The 23,674-nt window shown below is 38.8% G+C and overlaps 1 pseudogene; it reads left to right on the top strand.

The window, feature by feature from the left end:
* The window catches only part of LOC128117185 (U6 snRNA-associated Sm-like protein LSm5), an 82,597-nt pseudogene extending 59,312 nt beyond the window's left edge, over window positions 1-23,285 (top strand).
* The last annotated feature ends 389 nt before the right edge of the window (window positions 23,286-23,674 follow it).

Raw genomic sequence — 23,674 nt, 5'->3', positions numbered from 1 at the left:
TCAGCTTACCAAAGGTCAGTTGAGTGTGCTCGAAAACCTCTTTTGATAAAAACAAAGCAAAAACAACTAGGGGCTGGAGAGATGGCTCAGTGCTTAAAAGTACTTGCTGCTCTTGCAGAAGACCTAGATTCAATTCTCAGCACCCATATCATCGCTCACAACTATTTGTAACTGCAGTTCCATGGGATCTGACACCTTCATCTGGCTTCTACAGGCACCAGGAACACATGTGGTGTACATACATAAGCATACAGACAAAATATTTATACATATAAAAATAAATTAATCACTTTAAAAATACAAATAAGTAAAAAGTAAAACCTATTTCAGCCTATTCCATTTGCTATTTTACTGTGTAGTTTAATAAAATCTTATGCAAATAGACTATGCATGTGAAAAGAGTTACTTCTAAAATTTGGTAAGTCTAGTTAAAGTGGAATCATTTTTTAAAAAGTGATGTCCAATTAATTGGAGATAAGACAACTGTAAAAATTAAGAAGAAAATTATTACTTGTTACCTTGCAATTATCTTTAGGATGTCACTGGATTTTAAAGATAGTGCTGTGGAAATCAGAGACAATGCATTACAGATGTGACTTCTACAAAAAAAGAAAAGAGGCTATGGAACACTAATCAAGGGACATCCACAAAAGAAAGGTCACGGTAAGTCCCAAATCACAGGATTAATGAGTAATTGAACATTTATGTATTCATAAAAATATGTTTTTAAGTAATACTTTTAGATTGCTTTCATTTATGTTTCTATGCATGTGTATGTGCCTTTGTAGATGTGGAGACCAGAAGAGAATATTGAATCCTATCACATGAAAGTAATTACAGTTATTTGCAAGATGTCAGGCTTTATATATGGTATCTTAGTCACTATTCTATTGATATGAAGAGACACCATGACCAACTCTTTTAAAGAAAAAAAAATTGAATTGGGGTGGCTTATAGTTTAAGGGGGTTAGTCCATTATCATCATGGCAGGGAGGATGGCCACAGACATGGCAGGCATGGGGCTGAGAGCTTTACATCTTGCTTAGCAGGCATCAGGCAGAGATAAAGACACTGGGCCAGGCATAGGCTTTTAAACCTCAAAGCCCACCCCCAGTGACACACCTCCTCCAACTAGGACACACCTCCTAATCCTTTCCAAACAGTTCCACCAATTAGAGACTGTGTATGTAAATATATGAACCTATGGGAGCCATTGTCATTCAAACCACCACACATAGGTGCTGGGAGCCAAACCCCAGACGTCATGGCTGTGCAACAAGCACTCTTAAGTGATAAACTGTCTCTCCAGATGCCTTAGTTAGGGTTTCTATTGCTGTAGCAAAACACCATGGCCAAAAGCAAGTTGGGGAGAAAAGGGTTTATTTGGCTTACACTTCCACAGCACTGCTTACCATCAAAGGAAGTCAGGACAAGAACTCAAACAGGGCAGGAACCTGGAGGCAGGAGCTGATGCAGAGGCCATGGAGAGGTGTTGCTTACTGACTTACTATCAATGGCTTGCTCAGCCTGCTTTCTTATAGAACCAAAGACCGCAAGCCCAGGGATGAAAACACCCACAATGGGCTGGGCCCTCCCCCATTGATCACCAATTAAGAAAATGCATGGTAGCTGGATCTTATGAAGGCATTTTCTCAGTTGAGGCTCCTTCCACTCTGATGACTGTAGCTTGTTGTCAGAATGACATAAAACCAGCCAGTACATCAGCCTAATAAAACATATTTTTAAAATATACATGCATCATTTTACTTAACCTGATTTTTTCAATTAACTAAGTAGAAAAAATACCCATGATAGGACTTTTATGTACCCTACAAACAATGTGTTAGGAGTTATGGATATTAATATGAATAGCAATATGCCAAGGAGTGTATTGTATTTGAAAACAACTAAATATGGATATAATAATGAGTAAAATAATCAACACATCCAACATTCCTGGATTAGTTTATATCAATTATCCTGCTGTCATTTTACTAGCACGTTTTCACTTTCTTTTTCAATTTTAAATATTTTTTTTTTTTTTTTTTGGTTTTTCGAGACAGGGTTTCTCTGTGTAGCTTTGCGCCTCTCCTGGAACTCACTTGGTAGCCCAGGCTGGCCTCGAACTCACAGAGATCCGCCTGGCTCTGCCTCCCGAGTGCTGGGATTAAAGGCGTGCGCCACCACCGCCCGGCTTAAATATTTTTAAAAACTATATTTACATTATATTCTTTCCCTTCCCACAATTCCTCCAAGTTTCCCCCACCCTACTCATACAACTTCATATTCTTTCTCTCCCAAAAAATATACAAAACCAAAAATAAGCACACACAAAAAAGTAGGGAAAAATCCATTTTGCATCGGCCACTATTATATAATGGGGGGGGGGGGATAATGTCCCAACTAAACATTAAATGCTACCAAATAAAACCCCCAAACCAGGAATGGACTACATCTTTTTTGAGTTGGCCAAAGGGGTCATATAGACCCATCTCTAAGCATTGCAGACTATTATCAATGCTATTGGCTACCCTCTACAAGCTAGCAGTAAGACCGTATTGCAGAATACACCACAAACCTATACCATCCAACACAGGGATACTGAACAGGTATCAGCTAGAAGTTTCACCCCCTACTGACTAGCATCGATAGCACTGCAAAGTACTAGACATGCTACTGAAGGAGAAAAGCAATCAGTCTCACTCATCTACAAACCCTGTGCACCACAATAGTGACCTGCCTGCAAGATACACAGTGCTAAAGTGGCATAAATGCTATAGGAGTAACCAACCACCTTTGGATTGGATTTAAGGCCCCACTCCATGAGATAAAACCATACTTGGGGCTGTTACCAACACCAAGAACCTGAGATTGATAGGTCATAGGCCCTATGAGAAAACTCTATCATTCTCACAAGTGTCCCTGCTTGAATAATCAATGACATAGCCACCCTTCAAAAACAAAGGTTAAAATGTGTTTGACGGACAAAGTCCCAGCACTGAGAAGAGAAAGTGGACACAAGGTCCTATTCTTAGCAAGAAGTTGTCTGCAATCGATGCCTGCAGGGAAAGGGAAAGTCAGTTTTCTCCAGTGGATTGCTACTGGGTATATCAACCACACTCCAGGGCAGGCCCCATGACCAGGAGTAGCTGGCCAGCAGAAAACAAACTCCTTGAGTTTTTGTGAGCTGTTGGTTTCATTTTGGTTCGATTTAGTATTTTTGTCTTATTGGGTTTTTGTTTGTTTTGATTTTTTAATAGAGAGAGAAAGAACAAGAAGTGGGTATGTGCAGAGGATCCAGGAAGAAATGGGGAAAGGGAAGGAATGTGATCAAAATATAATGAATGGAAACTTTTTTAAATTTAAAAAACAGGTGTTTGGCAGGTTCTAGGAAGAGTGAAGTCATAGCCATCTCATGCTCCAGGTTAACATGAAAAGACTGTGTGAAGTGGTGTCCAAGAAAAGCACTGAAAGAGAACTACGATTTCACAGGTAGACTGTTGTGAGCAGCTAGTCAAGAGAAGCAGATGGGGAAACATCCAAAGACCAATGTGGAATGGGGACAAAAAGGCAAAAACTTCAAGACTGAAATTGATCAAAGAGTAAATGAAGCTCATCCAGGGTATAGCTGAACAACTTAGGCTCAAACTTCCAGGCTAGATAGTGGTTATAGCAGGAGAAGTCACCAAGACCCTGAATCAGTGCTTGGTTCTTCGGGCAATAGGTAAACAGGAAAGGTTTTCAAGTGGGATTATAATGTCCTTTTAGTATAGTTTATATAGACGTCACATTCTTCACTCCTATCTTGTGACAACCAAAGATGGTACTAACATTACACAGGTTATATCTGTGCAGGAAAGCATATTTTATCATTCACTGTTTTATCTACTCCTTCATTACCATATCCCCTACATGAATTTCCCTCTTTTTTTTTAAGTTGTGTACCTACTTCTGCTAGTCTGCTGTCACTTCTGAGACAGTTGAGGTAGTAGTCAGATGTTCAGTTCCTAACATATGACCACCACAACTCGATTCTTTAGCTCTACCACCTCCTACATCATCTTGGCCTAGATACTTAACCTATACATACAGCTCTGAAATAGCACAATACAGTAAAGGGGGTATGCTGTATAGTCAAATAAATCCATCAGTCTCAGGGCTCGTGATACGGCTTAGTGAGGAAGAATGCGTGCCAACCAGTAGTTCAAGCCTGAAAACTCGAGTTCCTCCCTTCAAGCCCCACAAAGATAGGAAAGAATCAATGCTACAAAGCTGTCCTCTGACCTCCACACATGACCCATGACATGTATGTACAAACATATACTATACACACAAACAACAACAATGATAATAATTAATAAAATGGTTTCTTCATCTTTAGTCTGTAGTTGGGGCCAAGAGGTGTTAAAAAACATTTTTTGAGGTAATCATAGATGATTCTGGAGTTCAGCCACCACAGCCTCAGCAAAGAAATAACCTTTCTGATCCTACTTATTCATCTATAAAGTGATATCAACAGAAGTACTCAACACATATGGTGTTTTAGGTACCACATGACAATGTACTTAGAACACAGTAAGTATTTAATAAAATGTTGTTCTTGATATATGTGTACTTATAGATACTGATATCCTTTTTCCAGACTAACAAAAATAACCCTATTCTAATACTGTTTCTATGAGTAAAGGTTTCCAGAATTTGTAGAACAGAGAACATCTTTTAAAACAATTTCTGAGACACCTGTCATTCATTTATTCACTCAAGGTTGACACTTGAAAAAAAATTTCCTTCTATCCTGACATGCTTCAGGCACCACAAAGAAATATATTTTGCTTGTGTATCTTTGGCAAGCTCACTGTGTCTGTGATTCATTAGTGTCACAGGAGTGACTGAAATATTTTGGTTTCTATCTCGGTTGAAAGAAATATTGTCATCTTTCCAGTGCAAAACATTAAATGCATTCTGATAGTTCTTTTCAAAAATGCTGTTCTGACTAGAATTAGCATTTCCATTAGTAACCATCAGAGGTACTCTACTTGGCTGAAACAAATATATTTATAAACTACATAATTCTGTGCTAGAGCCTTAATGCAACTTCATCTTCAAAGCCTATTCCAGGACTGCACCGTAAACATATCTGAGCTGCCGAGGACTCAGCAGGACTACTTGCTTACTCCTACAGATCTTTCCTTCCCACCCAGTTCTCTATAATATAGCCAGAGGCATATAAAGATGGAGGTGGGGTAAGACACTCCAATGATTATCTCCACATAACCACTACACCCAAAAGTGTCCTCACAACCACTAATGAAAGCAGGGGAGAAATCATAGTGCCTAGTTTTAGTAAAATAATGAGAAAAGATGCATTGAAGAAGAAAGGAAGAACGAGTTACTCATGTCCCTCCTACCTCAGCACAGCTTAGAGAGATGTCACTCATCCAGAAGGAGAGACAGTTACAATTAGAACTCAGCACCAGGCTCACCATGATGAAATGCAACTCTGGGAAGAGCCCTTCAGGTTCTAGTCTCAGGCCGAGGCCCAAACATGGAGCTTCTGGGCCCACCCAAAAACTAGAAGAGACAGGAAACCTCAGGCAGACAGACTTGTGTTTTTGCTACAACAGACCCTGTGGCCATATCTGCTACAACCTACAATCTGAACTTCAAGTTTAGAGTCTTGGTTCTAAGGAACTAGCTCCACCAACTTTCCATACAACTTGAGCAGCACAGTACAGAGAAAACCTCTATCCATAACATCCATAATGGAAAAAAAGGCTAGAGTTGGGAATTAACCATAAGAGTTTACATTAGAACTCGGGGCCAGGTCCATAGTACTGAGATTATACACAAGGAAGAACCCAGTGGTCTCTGCCATCCAGTCACTGCCCACAGATAGAGCCTCTGCAGCAGACCTGGTACCAGGCAGAGACCCGTAGCCATAGTAGGACAAACTGGTACAGCAGGCTCCTTCACCCCCAGCCAGCTACATCTGCATCAGGTCAAAATTAGACCAAACAGATCATAGCAGCAGGTCTTGGCCCTGCCCTTGGGCTTCAGTTGTTTGAGTGGGCTGTGGACCATGTGCCTATGATTGAGTTTTAAAGAAACTGCAGTGGCTATGGAACTGCCAACTCCACCATTCTCCTAAGTCTACAGAGTACAACATGGGAAAAGTTGTCTGTTTGAGTAAGGAAGTGAAAATCAGCATAATCCATTGCTGTGTGTATACTCTTTACAGTAAGGCCAAGTTTTAGGCAGAGTCCTGTGCTGTCCAAAAAGTAGATTATTCAGTATGAATGAGGCCTCTAGGCCACACTAACTTCAAGTAAAGGCTCTTGGACCTACTGGAAACAGATGACCCTTTTTAGGAGCCTGCACAATCCATCCTGAATAACACATTGACAGTTTTTTAACAAATGTGATCATGAGGCATCCTCAAGTGATGAAACAGACATAACATATGAACAAAGGACTGTAGTACTCATAGACTTAGGTCATCATCTAGTGGCAAAATAGCAGCACTGGCAACACTCTTAGAAAATAAACAACCAGGTTAGACTGTCTGGAGTGAGGGGTACAAAAATAGTTTATAACGACTAAAATCAATGGCTAGTTAGTCCTTCAGGCTGCAAGTGTCATATACCAACTAACATCAGAAACTTTCAGGAAACCATGGCCTCATCTAAAGAACAAAATAAGGCACCTAGAGACTGGAGAACTTACATTGATTGTTATGTTGGACTGAACCATTATAAAACGTGTCAATTAGAAATTTTTTCTTGCTTTTTTGAGACAGGGTTTCTCTGCATAGCCCTGGCTGGAAAAATGGCTTAGCAGTTAGGTTAGCTCTTCTCTCAAATCTCATGAGAGAAGCTTCTTTTTGCAATGGATAGCAATTAACATAGACACCCAGAGAATAAGAGACTGTAGAATGTTCACCCCTAAATTGAACATATTTACTAAACCTCCTCCTACCAAGGCTCACCGATCATTTCAGAAGAGGGGGGTGGAAATACTGCAGAAACAGAAGCAGTAAACGACTATAAGAAAACAGTGTCCTCTGAACACAGCAGGGCAACTGCAAGTATGAAATCACATTGGTTGTGACAGCATGTGCAAGCTCAAGCCAGACCATATTCCAGCACGGAGAAGGAAAATGGGCATGAAGTCTCACTCAACCCTAAATGAGAAGCTATTGTCAATTGATAGCTGCCAGGAGAGGAAGTATCAGGATTTTTTAGGGGTATGGTTTCTGGTAGGTCTGACATGCTCCAATGGATGTGCAGACACCTAAGCATATGCAGACATAACTAATGGAATTCATCAGGATTTTTAAAAACTAAGACCCACAATTGAGTGAGTATGGAATGGGGGAATGGATCTAGGAGAAAATGGGGGAGGGGTGAAATGTTCAAGATACCATATACAAAATTCTCAAAAATTAATAAAGGTATTTTTAAAAGAAAGTGTACTATTCTTGCAGCAGACATGAACTCGGTTCCCAGAACCCATGCAGGGTGACTCATAGATAACTGTTAAGTCTGATTCCATGAGATCTGATGCCCTCTTCTGCACTCCATGGGTAACTGCAATCACATATAAACATAATCACAAACACAGACACACTACACAAATAATTAAAAATAAATTTTTAGGGCTTGGAAAGATAGCTCCTCTGCTAAGAGCAATGAAATCTCTTCCATGGGGCCCAGAGTTGAATTCCAATACCCACATGGCAGCTCATAACTGTCTGTAACCATAGTTCCAGGTAATCCAACATTATCTTCTATCCTCCATAGGTACCAGGTATGCATGTGGTATTCAGACATGCATGCAGGTAAAACACCTATACACCTAAAATAAAATAAATGAAAACTATTTTGACGTCTTTTTCTTTAATGTGTGTGTCTGTGTGTTCCTAAACATATAGATAGAACTTGCTTAGTTCATATAATGCATATATATGATAAAATCAACTTTAAAGTAAAAATAATATGGCACCGTTAAGTACAGATATCATGCTAGTGAAATAGTCATCAATGCCTCTCAGACTACAAAGCCTTGCTATCTATCACTTGTGCAAACATTACTGGCACTTTTGTGGGTACAGAATTTTGACCAGGTGTTCTCATATCCATATCTTGGCTTTCATAATTCTAGCAAGAGAGCTTCATTTCTCTCCACCAGGAATATGGGTATAAATATGTAAGAGAAAGGAAACTGTTGTTTAATGAACAAAACAATATGTTTGAATGGAAAATGCATGTCCTTATGAGTTTCAGATACCTGTTTCTGAATGACAACTCGATCATTTACTTGCCATATGTCGTACAAAAAACACCACCTCTGGAGGGCTTAAATTTTTTCACCAGAGAAATAGGATAATAGCAGTATCTACCTCAAGGGCTTGTTGTGAAGATTAAAATTTAAAAAAGAATGAAATGAGTGCATAACACATAATACAAAGAAGGTACTGCATAAATATTGGTGTTTAATTTAATTAGTGATAATTTAAGTCATTAACATAACTTAAAGTTTCCTGTGGGAGACAAAAATATTTACCAAACCATTCCTTCTGCATAGTCCCTGTAGTACTAGGCACTAAACACGGGATTGTTTCATTGTTTGCATAAGAAATATCTATGTATTTCTATGGTTTTTAGTTCTTAAGAACAAAAACAAAACACTGACATTAAAAAAAATGGGGATGGAGATGGAAAGATGGCTGAGCAGTTAAGAGCACATACTATTTTTGTAGAGGAACCAAGTTCAGTTCCCAGCACCCATGTACAGCCTGTAACTCCAACTGCAGAGAATTAAATGACCTCTTCTTGAATTCTCCAGCATTTGTGTGCACATGCACTCACACAAACACACAGAGACACACAATTAAAACGTAAAGTATTTTTAAGATGGGGATGAATTATATCTTGCCCCTAAAATTTTTCTCTTAACTCTTCTCCACTCCTACATAACCTGTCACTCTCTTAGGCCGTTTTAAAATCAGAGCGCCGGGAATCCCATGCTGATTGCCCATTTTGTGATTATAGGGTTCACTCCTACCTGAATAAGATCCTTTCCTTCTCAGAAAATAAAAACTAAATGTATATAGTGTATAAAGAACTGATTTGTGACTGGACTTTGTTCCTTTGTATTGGCTTTCAATAGTCCATCTTCTCCCAATCTATGCTCACTCATCTCACCTTCACACAAAAGATCATCCTTTAAAGATAAACAGTGAGTGGACTGTATCCAAGCAATGCTTTCTGGTTCTGTTGCCTATAGTAATGGTCATAAATCACCATTAAACAAATATTTAGGCAGATGTTGACCACTTACTATAGATTCAAAGTTGCCCAAATATTTGCTGCTTGTTTTTGTACACTTAAATAATTTTTAACTAAACAACTGGAGAATAGTGTTTCAGGGAAATCATTAGGAATGACAAAATAAGCCCAAAGAGTCTGGTGATACTAGGCAAGGAAGCAGAAGACCTATGTACAAGTCATCAATTCCATGCTACTTTTCATCAAAGCACAGATAATTCATTTCATTATACAAGCAGTGGATGCTTTGAAGACAGAGCTATTTAAGGAAACTATTTCATTGTTGGGCTGGAGAAACAGTTCAGTAGTTCAGAGCACATACTATTCTTACAGAAGACCTGAGATAAGTTTCCAGAACCCACATCAGACAGCTTACAACTGCCTATAACTATGGCTTCAGGAGATCTGACACTCTCTTCTTGCTTCTGTAGGTAGTAGCACTCACATGTCCATACCCACACACATATATACATACATACAATTAAACAATGAATAATAAATCTTTAAAAAGAAATATGTTCTCTAATTTTCTACTATATGAGGCATTGAGGGGATCATTTCATAGGGTAAACCTAATATCTTCTTTCTAAAATAGCAATTAAATGATGTTTTGGACTTAATTCATGTTTTTCCATATCTAAATATAAAACTGCGAATCGTATTTGAGGGAAATAAGTAAATTCAAGTACTTGCTATGATCAGGCCTTGTAGTGCAAGCTTTAATACCAGCACTCAGGATGCAGCGGCAGGAAGATTTCTGCACATAGAAGCTTGATCTGTATAGCAAGTTTTAAGAACTGTTTGTATGAAAATTATCAGTGTATAATCAGTTGCCATCAACCAGATTTTATATAGATTCTGGGCAAACTGTAACTCATAGTCCTTATTATATAGTCCATACTCCCATACTTCCTAAGAAAAAGCTAGTAAATATGTCAGTCTTTTCTGTATTCTATAGTGTCTTCTTTACAATTAGTGGAACAGTTTCTATTATGCTGCATCATAGATTTTACAAAATTATGATACAGTGTAGTGATGCCAATTATTCTTACTTGAAGTTTCCCAGTATTTTAGCACTTTTGGAAATGCTATGGATTATTTTGTCGTTTTCTTCCTCACTTATAGAATTATAAAGTACCCTTCTTTTCTGTTATCAGTTTGTCTTTTGGCAAGTACTTCTAATTTGCTCTGAGCCTTCATTCATTCACAAACATTCACTGAATGTCAATCAGGTTTCAGATACCATGTTAGGGAGTAGAGATACAACAATAGGAGTTGCGGGCTCTGATATCTTGGAGTTCAAAAGGCAGTTGCAAAGACAGAGCAAATAAGCAATTATAATATGGCATGGTGTGTGCTGTAAAAAAGTTGAATGAGCCGGGCAGTGGTGGCGCACGCCTTTAATCCCAGCACTCGGGAGGCAGAGCCAGGCGGATTGCTGTGAGTTCGAGGCCAGCCTGGGCTACCAAGTGAGTTCCAGGAAAGGCACAAAGCTACACAGAGAAACCCTGTCTCGAAAAACCAAAAAAAAAAAAAGTTGAATGAAAGGAATTGTAGATGCATATAAGAGGAGCTACTTAACCCATATAAGTAACAGGCATGTTGAAGATGTCAGGGAAATCTCCCTGGAGGATATTGTTAATGAGCTAAATTTTGAAGGAGATGAAGGAATTACCCAAAATGTAGAGAGCAGCATGTACATTTATAGTAAACTATGAAAACCATGAGGTAATGTGGTTTTGAATGGTAATGGAGAAGCTGAAAATCCTAGGTTTCGAGTGAATATTTTCAGCAGGCAATTGATAAAAGGAATCTGGTGCCTAAATGAGAGAAAAGGCCCACTTGTGATCTGTTCTAGTCTTAAAATCAAAGAACTACATTTATTTAATCTGTGTATAAAATAATGAAGATTAGTTCTGACATAGGCTAGAATGAGGTTCAATAGGAATATGAGCTTGGGTGTCCAATTGGCATCTCAAATTCAACACTTACAAAATGTGCCTATCAGTTTCCACTCATTCACCAACACAATTGCCTTTCCGTTTCCTACCTTGGTTAATGTGGCAAATGTCACCTACATAACTGTTCAACCAAAGACCCAGAAATTACTTTAAATCCCTCTTTTCCCTCCTTTTGCTGTCTAACATACTTCCAAATCTTATCAGTGCTTCCACCAAAATAGCCCATATCAATTTACTTCTCTCCATTACTCCCTCCTTAGTCTGAAAACACCACTACAAATCAACAGCACTACAAGAACATCTGTCTGGACTCCTTACTTCTCCTCTCAACCAAACAAGCCAAACTTCATCCTAAGAATTCTCACACTTGATAGTCCCTCTGATTGGAAACTGATCCCCCACCCCCACCCCCAACAATACATACTCTACCTTATACTGTTGTTTAGGATTCAATTCATATGTCACATTCTGGGAAAGGCCTTCTGTGATTACCTAAGTAATTTTTGCCTGACTCATCACACCCACAAGTCAGTCTGCAACAAAATCTCACCTTCTTTTATATATTTCATTTGTAACATCATAAAAATCATCCAACCTTTTATTTTTATGAAATCATTCTGCAGGCTGCACCATTTATTATGAACTACATATTTCACACACATTCTCACCACATAGACTAGAACTAAGCTAGAGATTTTATCCATTTTGTTTATCTTTGTATTCATATCTTTTGCATCTAATATCTATGCAATAAATATGTGTTCAATATGGAATTAATGGAATTATTTATTCATAGGCTTGAAACTTGATTCTCAATTGCCAACATTTTTATTGTATTAAATTATTTTCTATGTATATATCATGAAATTACAAAGCCATAAAATTGACTTTTTATATGGGTCATACATTATTCTAACTGACATATATGTGGTGAATATACATATACACGTAAGAGTCACTCTGTAAAAAGAGATTTTTTTTCAGGAATTAATAATATGTTCTTTGATGTACTAAGAATGTTAATCTATCTGAATAATAATGGAAAAGGAAACTTTGTACTTTCTTATATTTTTCATAACACACTAAAGCACAATAAAAGTCATAAAAATCCAGACATATCACTTAGATCTTGAACAATTTTGCTTTGAAAATTTCACTCCTGTCTAAAGGAATCATCAAAATGGAATTGTCTCTGACTTTGCGGCAACCTGGGATATAACTATTTTAGTGATAGACAAACTCTTATTTGCAAATTTTAGCCCTTGGCTACTACCCTAAAGGTAGGCACACTAACAGAATTCACAAGGACTCTGCTGTCTATTACCTCAAATAAATGATCAACAGATCAAATGTCATCCGTGAAAAAAAAAAAACCTTCCCTCAACTACATGCATCAGTTTGCTATGCCTGGAGATCTCTCCAGACACACAGGACTCCAAGAAACTGCTCTGAGATGCTGCCATGGACCTAGGACACTGATGGATTTTGTTTCTCAATTGCTGTTGTCTTCAATCAGGAGACAACACATCTGAGGTATTCAAGTCTTCTTGCTGCTGTTTTTATCCATAGTTTGGTCAGTGTGGGCAGGAGACTGGGCTGTTGTCTGAGAGGCATTAATGAAGTGAGAAGTTTAATTCTCACTTGAGTGACATACTAATCCTTTGTTCAGAGACTTTCCTACTGATAAGCCTATTCTCAGAGCAGTTGTTACCCAATCCTACAAATCCTACAAAATCAATCCTACAGAAGTCATTAGAGGTTTAATGATGAAAATCTTACCCAGGGAAGAGAATATCAATTGTTAAAGTAAACAAGGCAGTCTTTTTATATCAGGGCCAAAGAATTGCATTTAAAATAAATGAGGCTGAGTGTGTGCATAGGTAAAAAGAGTGTGGTTCTTGAGTCCTTATTTGAGTAAATTTATTTCATAGCATATTTACCTCATTGGGTAAAAGTTTTCCCTGCCAGAATTACATCTGAATGAACTCTATTCCCTACATAAGAAAAATCAGCTCTGTGGTTAGAAATGCGCTTGAGTGAGATAAAATGATACACATTGTTTGCTACAGATTCAGTTGACAGAAAAGAGGGAACATAAATGCTGCTCTGTTGACAGTCCTTATGGAAACAGATGGAAAACACAGCCTTGAATGCTTCATGGGGACATAACTGAGCCCACCGTTAGCCCACATCAAGAAAGCTTAGTCCTACAAGGAAATAAGTTCTTCCTAACCCCTAACATCAACAACCTCTTTTATAATTTGCAAACTGATTAGTTTAGTTTGGTTTGGTTTGGTTTGGTTTGGTTTGGTTTGGTTTGGTTTGGTTTGGTTTGGTTTGGTTTGGTTTACTTTAGTTTAGTTTAGTTTAGTTTAGCTAAGCATAAATGAAAGAGATCTAGTGTGATCCATCATGAAATTCTGACAGCTCTGCCTTTAGCACGAGTGCTAAAGCAGACAATTCCTCACTACCTGCACTGGATCTAGTCTAAGTCACTCTCATTTTTGGCTTATATTGCTACTGAAACAGCCTTTTCACTAATGTCTCCGGTGCTATCCTGGCCTTCCCGTCTCATTCTACTCCCAACACTGAAACCAAAGTGATCCTGTGGAAATAAAAGTCACATCAAGTCATTCTTTTACATAAACATCTCCCCATAAGTTGATCTCTACCTCACTTATAGTAAAATTTAAATTCCAACAGGAAGTAGCCAGTCTGAGATTTTAACTTATTCTGTTTCCAGGACCTGCTCCTTTAGTCACAGGGTCCCAGAAGCTTTAAACTTTGATTCAACTGAATCCTATCTTTAGTTGTGCACTGTTCCCACAAAGATCTGTAGCTTTGTTCTTCTATAGAAATTCATAATCCTGTTTAGTCTTCTACCCAGGCTTGCCCTTTCCTGCCGTTGACAGCTGTAAGTAATCATTTTCTACTTTACATTCCCCACCCTATGTCCTCAAGCATCATGTCCTGTCATACATTTATTTATCCATTCAAGAAGTATCCACAGATGACCTACTACACCCCAGGCTTTGGTAATATGGTTAAACTACGTGCTCATTCTGAGACCCCACAGGTCAGTGAAATAGAAATGAGTGTTTGCAGAGTGGCAGGAGGTGCCAGGAGAGAGGGATCTCAGGGATCACAGCCATGATCTCTGTGAGGTGACAGCTAGCTAATGTGCTAAAAGTCTTCCCTCACAGGTTAAAACTGTATTTTAACACAACCCTAGGAAAAAAAAAGACTGAGCCTTGGCTAAGAAGAGTGATGCTGGTGGCAGCAATTCTAGGTTCTGTATAAGCTGATAGATTTAATATATTAAAATGCAGATAACATAAGAACACTCTCAGTTGACATCAGAAATGTCACTATTAATTCCAACTATACAAATGATGTCTCCTTAAAGGATGATCTTTATAGAGGAAATTATTTTAGGGGCTAGTAAACAGGGTCAGTACCTGGATTCAAGGTTACTTATGCTGTCCTCATGCAAGTGTGATGCAGAGCTTATCCTAATCTATATAATGAGAAGCTAGAATATAACTTATTAGACCACTACTGAGATTACAAGAAATTCTGGGAGAAAATAAATGTATTCAATTTGTCCAAAATTGGAAGATTTGGGTAAATAGTGATGGCTATTCAAAGTTGGGAGTCATTAAACTATACCAAATTACATAGTTATGGAACAATATTTTTAATATTCTTAGGTGTTTGCTCTTCTCCGTTCTTCCTGTTATAGAGCCAGGAGTTTGGGAGGACATCTGAAATAAATATGCTTGGCTCTGAGACAAGAGAACCCATGTTTTGTTTGTAGAGTTGGCTCTCAACAACCACAAACAGCAGATGACCATTTGTCAACATACTTATATTGCAAGTGCAAATTAAGGATTGTAAAACTACTTGATTTGTATACTAAAATTAAAATTTGAGTAAATCTATTTATGGATAACAAGAACCAGAATTTTCAGTATCCAAGAAGAAAACTATAGTTAAAGAAACAAAAAAAAGACTAAAAGAAACACTATGATACTGGTTTAGAGTCTTTTTGTATAGCAGTTTCCTTCCATCTTAGAGTAAAGCTCGTTAACTCACAGGATGTTCTAAAGGGAAGTGAAACACACCTTCCTGCAGGGAAGATCCTTATACTCAAGGAGCAAACCACTCAAAGGCTTCAGGAAGTCTCTTGAAATTATCAAATGCACCTGGGCCTGACCTTCCAAAGTATATACAAGCAGTAAGGACTGCTGAAAGATACTCTCAGACCAACTGCACTGCCTAGAAGAGGCAGAGACCAATCAAGATACTGAAGAGGAAAAGACCATCTGTGCTGCCTGCAAGAGGCTCAAACCAACTGAGCTACCTGGAAGAGACATTCTCCAACCTGTTGATTGCTTCCTGAAAGTTATGCAGTGAGCCCCAGGATTCCAGTTCTTATGAGAAATCACCTGTAGCTGGAAGTTTTCCTGTGTCCCACCCAGTCCTGCAGCCGCTCAGACCCAAGTAAATACACAAAGGCTTATATTAATTACAAACTGCATGGCCATGGTCTATGGCTCAATTTTCTTGCTAGCTAGCTCTTATAACTAAACTAAGCCCATTTCTATTAATCTGTATGTCACCACGTGTTCCGTGGCTTTACCTGTGTGCCATTATATTATATATCCAGTTTGGAAATTTACAAAAATATCACTTGTCTAACAGTTGACATGCTCCTAGTATGGTTCCATTTTCTAAGTATAAGCAGAGCCAGGGGCATCCATTTAGCTTCCTTGCCACGCCACCATTCTTAGGTTTAATTTTTTTCCTCCACAATTGTGAGATCAATCAACCAAGTGAACCCACAAGGTTCTCAGAAAGCCAAGCCCACCCCTAGATTTAACTGTCTAGAACAATGTGGGTGTTTCTAAAGCTGTGGGAAGAAACCATTTGGTGACTGATTATATTAAAAAGTCACTGTGGAATGATTTAGAATGTGTCATGAAACTGTACTCAGATACCATCAAGAGGGATGGATTTCAGTCATTTATCAGAAACACTCAAATCATTTCTCCTACAAAAAGTTCACTCTTAATGCTTGAGCTGATCTTATTGCAGTCTCTACAATTTTGAAGCAGCATAAGCTTCAATTTTATAAAGTAGCTGCTGTATACTTGCATGAATATATAAAAGGTTTACTTATCAACTTTGGTGATGAACCAAAGCAAAAAGGGATTAACTAATTCACTGGAGGGCAGAATACCAATTCAAAATATTTTCAATAGGCTAAAACCAACAAAAATTCAATTACACAAATACAAGATGAGGGAAGCCTGACTTGACAGTGGCAGTTCATGTGCAAAGAACTCAGGGACTTTAGCTGACCACAAATGAACTTGAGTCAATAATGTACTGGGTTTCTAAAATGAATGATTTTAGAAACTGTAATCTGTATTAACCAAAATAAGCTCAAGACATTCTTTCTGTACACTTGGTTAGCCAATCTGCCTCTGGAATACTCTTGTTTAGCTCTTGGCATCACATTTTGAAAGACAATGCCATTTTCAGAATTTCTATGGAGAAGACCTGGCTTACTGAGCTATTTGGGATAAGGTTTCCATAATGCCTGTAAGTTCCTTGAAGATATTTCAGAAAGCTAAAATGAATGAAGAAAGTATGCAAAATGTTAATAACTATTAAATCTAAGGGGTAAAGTATATGAGAGTTCATTATTTGAAACCTAGTTTAAGTGGCCTTGAATATTTCCATAATAAATGCATAACAATAAAAGGGGAGGTTTTCATGGAGTAATCTAGTCAGAAGGTGATTGCAGTGCCTATGGAACTTGTCCAAAAGATAGCAAGCACACATCTTTCACCTACATCATTCATTTTTTTTAAAAATTTTTTTATTAAGAAAATTTTTTATTCATTTTACATACCAAAGATCCCCTTCTTCCCTCCTCCTGCCCTTCCAGCCTCCCCTCCCAACCCACCCCCCCATTTCCTCCTACAAGAAGGTAAGACCTCCCATGGGGAGGTACATTTAAAAGAGGCAAGTCCAAGCCCCTCCCCCTCCCTCAAGGCTGTGTGAGGTGTCCCATCATAGGTAGTGGGCTCCTAAAAGCCTGCTTATGCACCAGGGATGGATTCTGATCCTACTGCCAGGGGACCGCTTAAGTAGATCAGGCTACACAACTGTTTCATTATGCAGAGGGCCTAGTCCAGTCCCATGCAGGCTCCATAGCTGTTTATCTAAATTTCATGAGTTCCCACTAGTTTGGTTTGGTTGTCTCTGTAGGTTTTCCCATCATGATCTTGATGCCCCTTGCTCACAGAATTCCTCTTCTCTTTCTTTGACTGGACTCTTGGAGCTCAGCCTGGTGTTTGGCTCTAGATCTCTGCATCTGCTTCCATCAGTTACTGGAGAAAGGCTCTGTGATGATAGGATATTCACTGATCTGATTACTGGGGTAGGTCAGTTCAGGCACCCTCTCCACTATTGCTGGTAGTCTAAGCTGGGTTCATCCTTGTGGATTCCTGGGAACTTCCCTAGCACCTGGTTTCTCCCTATCCCCATGATGTCTCCCTCTATCATGGTATCCCATTCATTGTTCTCCCACTCCATCCCTGTTCCAGCTCAACCATCCTGTTCCCTTGTGTTCTCGTCCCCCATCCCCTACTTTATTCATGGAGATCTCATCTATTTCCCCTTCCCAGGGAGATCCATGTCTCCCTCTTTGGGTCCCCCTTGTTAGCTAACTTCTCTGGAGCTGTGGTTTGTAGTCTGGTTATCCTTTGCTTTACAACTAGTATCCACTTATAAGTGAGTACATACCATGTTTGTCCTTCTGAGTCTGGGTTACCTCACTCTGGATGATATTTTCTAGTTCCATCCATTTGCCTGCAAATTTTATGATGTCATTGTTTTTCACTGCTGAGTAGTACTCCATTTAGTATATATACCACATTTTCTTAATCCATTCTTCAGTTGAGGGGCATCTAGGTTGTTTCCAGGTTCTGACAATTACAAATAATGCTGCTATGAACACAGCTGAGCATGTGTCCTTGTGGTATGTTTGAGCATTCCTTGGTTATATGCCCAAGAGTGGTATAGCTGAGCCTTGAGGAAGATTGATTCCCAATTTTCTAAGAAACTGCCATACTGATTTCAAAAGTGGCTGCATAAGTTTGCACTCCCACCAACAGTGGAGGAGTGTTCCCCTTATTCCACATCCTCTCCAACATAAGCTGTCATCAGTGTTTTTTATCTTAGCCATTCTGACAGGTATACATCATTCATTTACTAGAATTGGCTTTATTGGGGATTGACAGGGATCTGGAGAGCCTAAGTTATGTTTTTCACAAAGTATTGTCATTATTTAAACGACCTAGGAGATTCCTTATATCATATTTCAAAAGACCCACCAAAAGTGTAAAAAGAGGCCAGTGGTTGAGAAAATTCCACCCACCAGATTGCCCTGTGAGCAAACCTGTGGTGTATTTTCTTGATTGAAAATTGGTGGGGGGGGGGCATTTCACTGTGGGTGGTGCCACCCTAGACTAGTGGTCCTGTGTGCTATAAGAAAGCAAGCTAAGAAAGCCATGATGAGCTAGCCAGTAAACAGCACCCCTCCATGCCCTGTGTTTCAGCTCCCGCCTCCAGGTTCCTGCCCTGAGTGCCTGCTCTGGCTTCCCTCAGTGATGGATGTATAAGCTATAAGGTAAAGTAAACCCTTTCCTCCCAAAGTTGCTTACAGAGTTTTACCACAGCAATGAAACCCTAATTAAGACACACAACCTCTGATCAGCTTTGCCAATACAAACAGGACAGGAAATCAACCTAGAAAGAATTTCTAACTCTGATCATCTACCTCATCCTAAGAGCCAACAGAACTAGTTTCTGAGATAATTTGCTTCCCTGTTTAACATGATGGCATGAAATTCCCAGTTTTTCAAGCTGTAGCAGTACCTTGAATTCCTTAAGGCTCCATATGTTCTAGAATCTGTCTCAATAGTCTATCAATGAACCGCCCCCCCCCCCATTCTCTTTGCTATGGCCTCTGAAATTCAAGTGTCCATCATCACAGTTCTCTGTAAGCTCAATATTTTGTTTGGATCCTTTCTTTCCTTCATTTTGCTGCATTGTCAGAGTCTGAGCCCAGGTCCTTCTCCATGCTAGGAATTTGTTTCCCACTGAACACCACCACAGTTCTTGTGCGTTTCTTTTCTTTTTCTTTTTCATTTTTCTTTATTAAGAAATTTTCTACTCACTCTACATACCACCCACAGATAGCACCTCCTCCCTCCTCCCACCCCTCAGCCCTCTCTCTCAAGCCACCCCACATCCCCACATCTCCCAAATCAAGGTCTCCCATGGGGAGTCAGCAGAGCCCAGCACACTGAGCCTAGGCAGGTCCAAGCCCCTTCCCACTGCGCCAAAGCTGCACAAGGTGTCACACCACAGGCACCAGATTCCCAGAAGCCTGACCATGCACCAGGGATGGATCCCGATCCCCCTGCCTGGGTGCCCCCCAAACAGTTTGAGCCAAACAACCATCTTCTGTGTACAGAGGGCCTAGTCCAGTCCCTGGCTGTGGAGCAGTTTCTTGTTCTAAAGGAATCCTCCATTTATCCCCTGAAGTAGCTTCTGTGCCGCTTTCTCATATCCTGAGTGTTTTCTTTCCCACACAAACTTGACATCACCCCCTCTCCTTTGTCAGCTTAAGACCATTCTTCTCCATCTTCCATCATAATCATGGCCCATATAAAGTTCCCAACATCAGATTATACCAACTGCCAACCTTTCATATGGCTGCTTTCCACCCATACTCAAACTTCAAATCCCCTTATACCTACTGCACTGTTTAAATCTGTATGTAGAAGAAATGCCTCTATACTTTCCTCCTTTATTACAATTAACTCTAATTATGAATAATTCCACATAAACAGTATAATGGTCCTACTGTAAATATTTGAGCAGAAAACCTCAAGATAGCTGGGCTGGCTAGTTTTCTGTCAACTTAATAAAAGCTAGAGTTATCCAAGAAGATGGAACCACAATTGAGAAAATGTCTCTAAAAGCTATCCCGTGTACAAGCTTGTGAGGCATTTTCTTAATTTGTGGTTTGTATGAGAGGGCCCAGCCCATTGTGGGCAGTGCCACTCCTGGGCAGGTGGTCCCAGATGATATAAGATAACAGGGTTAACAAGTCATGGGGAGCAAACAGTTTCTTCGAAACTTCTTTTTATAACAAAATTCCCTCAAACATCCTCTACAATGGCCTCTCCATTGCCTCACTTCAGTATTTCTTCAACCTACTCAAAACAAGTTCTCGTTCTCCCTCTCCCTGTCCCTTTCTATCTCCCTCTCCCTCCCTCCCACCTCTCACTGTCTGCCTGTCTGTCTCTGTGAGAGGGGAGCCTCATTCATGCAAGCAAAGCACTATAACAACTGATCTATATCCCCACCACCAAAATAAGCTTTTAACTCCACTCTACTGACAGTTTTAACAAGATTACCAATGGCTTCATTCAAGCCAAATCCAGAGGCTCTTACTTCCCCCCTTATTAAACTTCTCAGCAATATTTGAATTAGTTGATTACTCCTTGATTTTGAAATATATCTTGGCTTCTTGCTGCATAGTGTCCTGAGTTTATTCTCCCACCTTCCAAGCACCTTTTCTCTGTGTCCCTTAGTAGTTTTTCTTGTGTTTTTAGAGCTCACAGTGAAGTGCTCCAAGACTCAGTTCTTGAATGTTACCTACTGAGAACCTCCAAATAGCAATTTATGATCCTCTCTTGAACTTCAGATGTGGTATATGTTAAATTTATGATGCTTATTAGAATCTATGTAGACAGATGGAATGAAGGATCTGGAGTTCATTCCATCTGTCTATATAGATCTAATAAGCACCCTTAAATTTAACACATACCCCAAACAGAATTCTTGATTTTGTCTTCCACTCTGATTTTTGCCTAGTCTTCCCCATTTCAGGAAATGACACAACCTCCCATCCAAGTATCCAGGCCAAACTTCAGGGTACCACCCTGAATTCCTCATTATTCCTGACACAATGCTTTGATCCATCTGTAAATTCTGTCGACTCTGCCTTCTCTTTCAATCCAACTTCTCACCACCTCCAAAGCACCATCACTTCGTGCCTGAACTATTTCAAGAGTGGCTTAACTGTTCTCCCCACTTCTATTCTTGTCTTCTATTCTCCACAAAACAGTAAGTGGTATTTTCAAAACATAATTCATAGCACTTCATCTTCCAGTGGATTCTGATCACGATTGGAAAGAATTCAAAACTTCCACTTACTTTTCCCTTATCTGGCTGGCACCTTACTTATTGAGGTCTCACTTGCACTGAGAGACATATACATGATTATCCTCCTCTGACACCATCCCTGTTTTCTTATATTGCTTCAATTACTATGGTAGGTAATCACATCTGTTCATATTCTTCCTTAGTTCCTGTTTTTTTTTTCTGTCTACCCCCTACATCTAGAATACAAACTCAGAAATATTCCAATTGGTGCAGAAGCATGTAGGTGCTCAATAAATACTTACCAAAAGACCAACTATATCCAGCAAAAATTACCAATAGTTGGTATTGATAATAAAAAAGAAGACCACAAAGAGAAGATCTACAACTGCTTTTATCTAAAATGCAAGGGTTGCAGCTTTATTCTATTCAGAAGAATAAGCACTAATTTAGGTAAGGGAAAGAATTAGAGAAAGCCAAGAGAAAACTTTGAAAAACCCAGAGCCTAAATAAACTGCCTCATGAGGCAGGGAGTTATTAGGTCTTTTTTCAAAAACGAGACAATAGTTATTGAAATCCTGATATAGACCAAGTTTTGTGCAAGTCTGTCACCATAGGTGAGATGTACTGCCTAATTTCGTTTAATCTTCCCAACTATATGAGGTAAGATTTGATTATCAACCCATACTATAGATTAGAAAATCCATCTTACATGTCTAAGGTTGAGCCTTTCACTAGATCATATGGTCTGCAAATGCTTCAGCAGGGCAACACCTTTCTAAGAACTGCACAACAACAATTTACAAAGTGTGGTTCATAGACCCTTGGAATTCTCCACAACTTGTTCAGGACATTAGTTACCTTTTTTTTAATTTTCCTCCCATGAACGTACAATGGGGTTTTCCAAAAGGCACATGATCCATAACAAGCTAGTGCTCTGGAAAATTACAAAAATGCAAGCCTGCATATTCTTTTGTTATGATTTTCATTTGTAAGCTATGAGTAGATTTAAATTACAGAAATAAAATCATTTGGGAGGTTCTCAGTAACTTTTAAGAGTATTAAGTAGTCCTGAGATAATTAAAAAATAATGTCAACCATTCCTAAAGCCAAACAGCTCTGAAATTCAAAAGCCTCTAAGGTTTCTTCCCATTCAAAATCTCAAAGATTTCATATTGATTAGGAATCAGCCTAGGTGCCCATCAATGGATTAATAAAGAAAATATGAAATATATATATATATATATATATATATATATATATATATATATATATATATATATACACTGAAATATTCAGCCATGGAGAAGAAAGAGAGAAGTTCCATTATTTGCAGGAATGTTGGTGTGGCTGGAGATCACAAGGTTAAATTAAATAAGACATACTCCAAAAGCCAAATATTACATATTTTCTATCAGGTGTAGAATATAAAATGAATAAGGGCACCAGTGGCCTTATGCCACTTCCACTGTGGCCGTGGTAGCTAATGTTACCATGAACCCATCCCAGCTCCTGGCACAAGAGCTTATGGACAAGTATATAGGATCAGGAATTCATATTGTGACGAACAGTGATAAAGAAATCGTTGGTACACTTTTAAGATTTGATGACTTTGTCAATATGGTGTTGGGAGAAGTCAGAGTTTGAAAGTACACCAGAAGGAAGAAGGATTGCAAAATTAGATCAGATTCTACTAAATGTAAATAATATAACAATGCTGGTACCTAGAAAAGAAGGGCCTGAAGTATGAATGGATTTCCTTGACTTATGTTAGATTCTCTCTTTTTTTACCTTTAATGTTGAGTTTCTATAAAATGAAGTTTCTGTTAAAAGTAGATATTTTGAAAACATATACCCATTTTTCTAAGCAAATCATGGTTATTTGGGGGAAAGAAGAGTTTCGTTTCATTTTGTTTTGTTTATTAAGACTAAAAAATAAGTATGTTTTTGTTAACATGATTTTCTTCATTATGTTGAAATATCTAGTGGAACAAATATAGTTTTTTTGATACTTGGTTTCAAAAAGAAAAAGGAAAAACTTGAATGAAGAAAGGGGACTAACACAGAACTAACAGAGTGAACAGTGAAAGTTGAGGAGAATAAGAATAAATGATAGGGAGGGAATAAAATGCAATCTAA

This window comes from Peromyscus californicus, unplaced genomic scaffold (assembly GCF_007827085.1).
Source record: "Peromyscus californicus insignis strain IS unplaced genomic scaffold, ASM782708v3 Scaffold_10__1_contigs__length_136768540, whole genome shotgun sequence".
Lineage (NCBI taxonomy): Eukaryota > Metazoa > Chordata > Mammalia > Rodentia > Cricetidae > Peromyscus > Peromyscus californicus.
This window is presented reverse-complemented; position numbering and strand designations above follow the sequence as displayed.